The sequence below is a fragment of the Candoia aspera genome, chromosome 10 (genome assembly GCF_035149785.1).
Source record: "Candoia aspera isolate rCanAsp1 chromosome 10, rCanAsp1.hap2, whole genome shotgun sequence".
NCBI lineage: Eukaryota > Metazoa > Chordata > Lepidosauria > Squamata > Boidae > Candoia > Candoia aspera.
In genome coordinates, this window is record NC_086162.1 from 3,280,237 (window position 1) to 3,286,455 (window position 6,219).

The window sequence follows — 6,219 nt, forward strand, 5'->3', positions numbered from 1 at the left end:
AGACAAGGTTTTGGCTTTAGAAAGTTTTAAACAGATCAAGGGCTGTCGGAAACATTGGAATACTGGATTTTGAATATTAAGTTTGTAATTAAGTTTAAAGAATAAATGCATTTTCGTGGGAAAGAAGAATTGTTTTTGATATTGGAGATGTAACAATACAAGCAACTTATAATGGTGTTTAGAGACATTTTTGAGGAGCTGCATCGGGACTTTGAATCAATAAGGTCAGTTATGTTGTGTCTTCTTGGGAACAGGCTGTTCCCAGAAGATGTTACAGAAAAAAATATGCAGCAAACTATACCTGAGAACAACTTGAATAAGAGTTTGAATAAGAATTTATCTTATTCAAGAAAAACTGGATGAGGCTTTAAAAATTAAGACGGACAATTTCAAAGAGCAATTGGAATAATTACTTTTTGATGAACTCACAAAAGAGGCTGTTTAAAGTTTTGAAGAAATTGGAAACAAGGGTCAACAATCATCTGAATGGATTAAAGAGCAAGACTGTTTTATGTAAAAAGAAGAAACACAAAGTCAGTTTATTTGACCAGGGTTAAAATGGGACATGTTGCTATTTTGGGTGGTTCTTTTTGGATTTGCTGACATCTGGACTGGAAAAATGTTGTGTATTGGATTTGCTTACAGTTAAAATGGTGTTTAAGTCTCTCCCTACAGTTACTTTATCTTTTCTAATCTGATATTTAAACTGGCTTTGTATTTAAATGTCTTTCCACTTAAAGTAAGGAATTTTTGTGAGCTTATTTTCTTTAAAGGAGAAATTATTCTTGTCATGTTAAATTTTAGTATTTTGTTTATATTAGGATACTGGGATTCCTTTATGCCTCTTAAATGTGGATTTGTTAAATAAAGAGATTAAGTATTTAAATGGAGTATGTTGTTATTTGGGGGCTGACATCTGGAATGGAAAAATGTTGTGTAGTAGGTTTGATTACAGTGAACATGATGTTTAAGCTGTTCTCCCTACAGTTATTTTATGTACTCTAATCTGATAGCATTGAAATTGACTTTGTATTTAATTGTCTTCCTGCTAAAAGTAAGGGATATTTGTGAGCTTGTTTTCTTTAAAGGAGAAACTCTCCCTTTTTGTCATGTTAAACTTTAGTCTTTTGCTCATACTAGGGTATTGAGACCACTTTATGCCTTTTAACTGTGGATTTGCCCACAGTTAAGACTTGGAGTGTTGAGTTTAATATAGTTTGGTTAATATTATTATTATTTTAGGGCTGTGTTTGGACTTTTTGCTGATACCTGGATTGGAGAAGACGTTACTATTGGGTTTGCCTATAATTAAGTGATGAGTTATGGGATGAAGAGATTTATATTTGTTAATTAAGAGGAGATGAAGAGATAATGAAACTGTTTATACTTGTTGTGATAAGGGTGTGAAGTTGCTTTTTTAGGGGGGCTTTCCTCCCTATTTTTTGTTTTTGTTTTTTCTTTTTTAGTCTGTATCATCTTTTATTACTGTAATCAAAGCTTTTAATAAGATTATTATTAAAAAACCAAACTAGAGTGAAAAGTACCTTTGTACCCCACCATTGGATTTCTTTTGAAAACAGCTGGTTTAAACCCATTGTTTGACTTCTGATTACTGTGGTGGGATGGAAAACTCATCCTGAACTTGCAAAATTAAATTTATCTAAGACCAATGCATGGTTCTATATTTATTTTTAAAAGTCAGAATAATATTCAAGGTTATAGAATGGGAAATGCTTAGCTTGGGATGGCAGCTGATCACAGGCTGAACATGAGTCACAAACTAAACATCTGATACTATCTTTAAATCAAGTTTTAAAAAGCTATTATGAGCCTTTTCAGGCTCTAGAATCAGCAACGTGATGCGAATGGAAAAAATAAAAGCCAGTGCAATTTTAGCCTGCGTTACTGGATCTGTAATGTTCACATTCTGAGAAATTGTAGTTCCACTTTTTTAATGCACTAATGTGATCTCATATGGAAAGTTACTGAATCCAATTCTGCACTTCAGTAAGGACGGAGGCAAGTTGGAAGGGGTTCAAAGGAAGAGAAGAAGGATGCTTGGGGTGAGAGGGAGGACAGTAGATCGTGGAGATGGCTGATGCTGTGATGTGGCCCCCGTAAATTCCAACATGACCATCTTTGATTTTATATTTATTTTATATTTTATATTTTATATGTTATATTTATTTCTTATATTGTATAATGAATTTTTATTTTATTTATTGTAAGCCGCCCAGAGTTGTCATTGAACGAGATTGGGCAGTGGATAAATCTAATAAATAAATAAATAAATGCTTAGTCCTCTAGAAAACTTGGCCTCTCAGGTGAGGTTGAAAGAAATTGAAATATGTATACAGTAATAACCTGGAGAAGAGAAGATACTCCTTAAGGATGCTGTTGTGTAAGCCAAACAGATGGTTTAAATAATTCTACAGTTCTGTGGTTTTCAAAATTCTTCTGATCATGGCCAAAGGATGAACCAATCACTGCACCAACAGACAGGGCCGCAACTCGGGTCTGTGTCACCCAGGTCAAACATGGATTCCATGCCTATTTTGGCACCCCCCCCCCAGCACTCATTTTGGCACCCCCCCCAGCGCAGTGCCCGGGACACATGCCCCACTTGCCCCCCCTAGTTGCGGCCCTGCCAACAGAGGTGGTCTAAATAATAATTCAGTCACATCTTTCCCCCAAATCAATACCATCCCTCAAAGCCCCTGCTTTCAAATTCTGGGGGACAAGCCTGAATCACCCCTGGTTCAGGCAGGCAAACAGAACATCCAGCCTCATGAATGAAGAGCAACATCGTTTCCGGTATGTCCTGTGGTATCACCCAGTAGATCAAACTGTCCTGATGGGATCACGTTGTGCAAGCTCTTGGGTGTGCCTCAAGGGAAGAAATTATTTTTCACAGACTTTCCTGGATTATTGAACCCATGATGGATATTTCTACCATCTGGAAGTTTCATGCCTGATATGACAAAGGGAGAGGAGGCTTCACCAAGACCTTGATATCCAGAGTTAGTGGCCTTGGTTGCAAGCCTTTAATTCTGAGAAGACCTTGAGACCGAATTGTCGACTTCCTTCTTCCAAGATCCCAGATCTTGTGAGAATCACTGTGTGAGCAAAGCAAGCTGGAGTGCAAACAGGGAGCTCTTGGCCCCAGAGCTCCTCCTGAACAAGAGATAAGGCCACAAAAACATAACAAGGAAACAGGGGTTGTGTCTGAAGGGATGGCCAAGACCCCAAAGACTGAAGATGTGAGAGACATCAAGGACAGCAGGAAGGAATCCAGACTGGCTCCAGAGCAGATGGAGCCTTCAGTCTGCGTTGTATTGTCCGTGCAACAGAGAGCAGCTAATGCAGCTTTTCTCAACCTTAGTGGCTTTAAGATGTGTGGACTTCCCCAGGAGGCTGGCTAGGGAATTTTGTGAGTTGAAGTCCACATATCTTGTTGCCAGGGTTGAGAAACCCTGGGCTAATGTCTTTGGGGGATTTGTCATGTGTGCTGTTTCGCCATGCCAAAGGAGTTAAATCACCTTAAGCAGTACTTAGCTGACCCTGGCTAATTTACAAACAAACGAAGTACAAGTGGAGCTGGTTAATACCTGGAAAGGAGACCAGCAGGAGATCCCAGGTCTGTAGCCTAGACTGGGAAGCTGGAAAATCATTCTGGAAGGAGGCAGTGGCAAATCACTTCCACACTGCTGCCCAGAAAACTGGGTGGAGGCATCTGTCAAGTGAACAGGAGTGGAGTGTTGAGGCCTTTTGCTGGGGGGAAAGGGAGGCTGTGCCAAATCCAGTATATAGCAAAGGGAAGGGGTGGGTGCGTTTTACAGCTAAGGGGTCAGGCAGGTGAAAAGACTCTATCACACCAGGCGGTGCCCCACCCTCTCCCCTTGCCTTTGGTCTGGAAAGGGGTCCAGAGCAAGAGTGAGAGAAGTTTCCCAGCAAAACACAGAGCAGACTCCTGCCTCCCCCAGCTCCTGCGTAATGCTGAAAGCAGAGCTCCACCCCCAAAGTACAGATGAACAGGGCTGGCATACAAATGACGAGCCCAGGTGTGCCCCCATCACACCAATATTGACCTGAAGACCTTGGCGCTTGAACCGTAAACTTTCCACATGCGAGGGCATGCTCCACCATGGAGCTGTTTGGAAAACACAAGAAGTGGTTGCTAGCTGACTTTCCGCTGGAAACAGCCGCTCTCAAACCGGCTGCCCTCTCCTGCTGCAGAAGGTTAAGAGATGGCTCAAGCAGCAAAACAATTGCACACCTGCCAGGGCCCTTATCAGCCTCTTGCTGGATGTTATTTCTGCAACTATAGGGCTGGGGAAATTGATCATCATCATCATCATCATCATCATCATCATCTGTTGAAGTTTGAGGCCCCGCAGCTCCAAAAAGAGTGTGAGGCTAGGCTGAAGCTGCCACAACCAAAGATGAAGAGAGGACAAAGCCAGGAATGATCTTGTCTAAAAGATCCCTTCAGGGAGGTGGTCAAGAAGGAACAGAGTCGTTAAGGAAACAGGAAAAATGTCGCCTGAACCAGACAGAGGAAGCTGGGCCTGAGCACATGGAAACCCCACCCCAATCCCATCAACAGCTCCAGGAGGGGTAAATTAACAAGGCCAGAGTAGCTGCCAGTCTTGGGAATCAACAAAGCAAGGGCTTTGGGGGATAAAAGGGGTCCCAAAGCCCACCCACTGCTGGAGTCGTCTTTGGATCCAGACCTGCAGGTCCCTCTGGCTAGTGCCTGGCAGCCTAGTTCGGAAGGAAGGACGTGGGTAAGTGTGGATGAGCTTAAGTGTGGATGAGCGTGTGAGAAAGAGCAATGTCCCTTGCAACCAGTAAAGTTTTGCTGTTACTCTAAATTCACTGGGTCTCTGTGCATTCCAAAGAACCTGTTGTGCCTCAGTGTTCAGCTGGAAGTGATTTGTGTGTGTCCCTAATTACTTCCTGGCTATTGACCAGGGCTGTGTGTCTTGCCTGCTGAAGCTGCACCTCTCTGGGAAACCCAGGTAGAAAGCAAGGGGGGCTGACAAGATCCACGTGCCTCAACAGGCTGTGAGTCTGTGAGTGACTGACCATAAGCCGAACCTGGGAGCCTGTGTGTGTAACAGTAGCTTACAATATTTAAAATGCGTAATTCAAGAAACATGACCATCCAGACAAAACCACATCAAGAAAACTAAGAAAGAAGACTCAGCAAGGGCTCCACCTTAACCTCCAGCCAGGGAACAGAGCTAGGTCTTGAGAGACTTTTGTTTGAAGGTTGGGAGCCGTGTGTGTGTCTGTCTGTCTGTCTGTCTGGGAGCCGTGTGTGTGTGTGTGTGTGTGTGTCTGTCTGTCTGTCTGTCTGTCTTTTCCAGAGGCAGAGGTGTGACAGAGAAGGCATCTGGAAGCCACATGCAAACTTCTCTCTCTTGGCTCTTTCAGATGTTTGACCATGCCATTATATTTAGATAGATGAAGGCAGTGTTTGCCCAGCAGGCGCACTTACCGCTAATTTAACCATCTGGGTCTGGTGGTGGTGAGAAGACACACAAAATCACAAAGGAACCACAGGCTGTTTGCACAATGTCCTACACTAAAAGATACGTTGTTGTTCAGTGTCAGGTGAATACAGTCCAAAGGGAGGTATTAGTAGGCTGAGCAGAGCTGTCCAAATTAGGGGTGCGTGTGTTATGTCTGGGGTGAACCTAAAAGTGGAAAACTAAGCAGATATTCCAGGGAGCACTGACCATGTCCAAGGCAACAGAATGGCAAATACCGTTAGGGCAGACAGGCGAGTATAGCTGAGGAAGGCCCAACGGACTATCGGGACGGAAGTACTTATTTTTATCTAGTATTTATTTCCCGCCGCAACCAACGACTTTCGGCGGTGATGCATAAGGACCCCACGCCTCGTTGCGCAACCTCCTGCTGCAATCACAACCCAACTTTTACGTCTGGAGGCTGGTGCAACCCCTGCATACCAGGAAGGTGCAGTCGTGCGCAATAAGCAAACTTGCTCAATTCAACTCAAGAGCAGTTTTGAGTAAATGCAGAGCATCTTCGTTTCATTGCAAGTTGCACAGCCGCCCAGAGTCTCCGGAAATGGAGCGGCGTGTAATAAAAAAAATTAAACAATTGACGGTCACACGCGCTCTTTCCAAGAGGGGACTCCCCACGCCGCGCCCACAGAAACCCTCCCCTACCATTTCCCGGCCGCCCAAG

General features: G+C 43.4%; 1 protein-coding gene across 1 annotated transcript in view; it reads left to right on the forward strand.

The window, feature by feature from the left end:
* YARS1 (tyrosyl-tRNA synthetase 1) overlaps window positions 1–6,219 on the forward strand; it is a 277,651-nt gene that overhangs the window by 51,522 nt on the left and 219,910 nt on the right. The gene's annotated exons all lie outside the window — the stretch shown is intronic.